We start from the raw sequence: 1862 nt of genomic DNA, 5'->3' as shown, positions 1-1862 counted from the left end.
GTGTGTGTGTGTGTGTGTGTGTGTGTGTGTGTGTGTGTGTGTGTGTGTGTGCGCGCGCGCATGCTTGTGTGTAGTTTGGACCCAGATGTGAGAAGAGGAAGATGTTTTCCATGGGTATGCGAGTGCATGATGATGTAGATCTACTTTTGTGATGAAAGAACTCGACCATTTCGCTTAATATTGTCTTTTTCGAGGAATTTGCTGTTTGTAGAACTGCGTCTGTGGTTTAGTGGTGAGGCAAGTGCTTCACCGTCGCACACAGAAGGCGTGAGTTCGATTCCCGTGTGGGCAGGGTAGTTATTGTTTGGTTGTTTTTTTAATCGAGTAGCTCAGTCTTGACTGCTAGGTCGCTGTATCCCTTTCTGCCCTGATTGGCCCTAACAGGCGGGGCTGGAGTAATCAGCCTTCTGAATTTTATCTAAATTGTGTCGATTTTATTTATGTGTCTATTTATTCATTTATTTATTTGTTTGTTTATTTTTTCTTTGGGGGGGGGGAGGTGAGATAAAAACATTTACAATTACAAAATGCATTACATTACATCTCTTTATGGTGGAACGAGTATAATGAGCGGTTAGCTCACATACTTATATATATATGTGGTCCTGGACTACAGTTTGGGCGACTCTGGTTCGAACCTCTGCAGTTTCAGATTGTTTGAAAAGTTTTGATGCTTACTTTTTATATTGTGTTCCCCCTTGTTGTTTCTGTCTGTGTGGGTGGTTGGAGGGTGCCACTGGTTGGTCCCACGTCTTGTTCTATTTCACTCTGTTTTTGCTGCCTGTGTGGATGGTTGGAGGGTGCCACTGAGTGGTCCTATATTTTTTCTCTTTCCCTCTGTTGTTTCTGGCGGGTTGTTGGCAGGTGCTGTGATGTGGTTTGCTCCCTCTTTCCTATCAAACAGCTGTCGTCCTTATCTCTCCTCCTTTTTTTGTGTTGGCTACTCTCTCGTAACACCTCTAATCTTCGGCACTTATATGATCTTATTGTATTGCTAGTACCGTACAGCTCTGACTAAAAAAACTAAAACCGTTGTGTGGGTATTTGGAGGGTGCCACTGGTTGGTCATTAGTCCTACTTCTCTTTTCACTTCCTCTTTGTCTCCTGGCCGTGGGTGGTTGGCGGGTGCTCTGGTGTGGTTTGCTTCTTCTTTCCTATCAAACGTCTATCGTCTTTATCTCCACTCCTTCTTTTGTGTGTTTGTTACTCTCTTGTAACTCCTCTAATCTTCGGCCCTTATTTGACTGTAGTGTGTTGCAAGTGCCGTAAAACTCTTACTAAAACTAAAAACTTGCTTGTAACACTTTTAATCTTCGGTACACATATGTGACCTAATTGTATTGCAAGTGCCGTAAGACGCTGGCTTACTTAAACTAAAACTCCTTTTGTTTCTGTATGTGTGGGTGGTTGGAGGGCGCCACTGGTATTAATTATATCTTACATCTTTGCTACCCCTCTGTTGTCTCTGTCTCCCATGGCCTTGTTTCTCTCAGCACCGACTGACCGCTGTTGTGCCGAGGCCTAGACAGTCAGAGATAGTATAAGAACGTATAGTATAGGCCGAGGCCTAGACGGTCAGAGATAGTATAAGAACGTATAGTATAGGACGAGGCCTAGACGGTCAGAGATAGTATAAGAACGTATAGTATAGGCCGAGGCCTAGACAGTCAGAGATAGTATAAGAACGCATAGTATAGGACGAGGCCTAGACGGTCAGAGATAGTATAAGAACGTATAGTATAGGCCGAGGCCTAGACAGTCAGAGATACTATAAGAACGTATAGTATAGGCCGAGGCCTAGACAGTCAGAGATACTATAAGAACGTATAGTATAGGCCGAGGCCTAGACAGTCAGAGATACT

Source organism: Aplysia californica, unplaced genomic scaffold (assembly GCF_000002075.1).
Source record: "Aplysia californica isolate F4 #8 unplaced genomic scaffold, AplCal3.0 scaffold00551, whole genome shotgun sequence".
NCBI lineage: Eukaryota > Metazoa > Mollusca > Gastropoda > Aplysiida > Aplysiidae > Aplysia > Aplysia californica.
The sequence above is the reverse complement of the archived record's forward strand: the minus strand, read 5'-3'. Positions refer to the sequence as shown.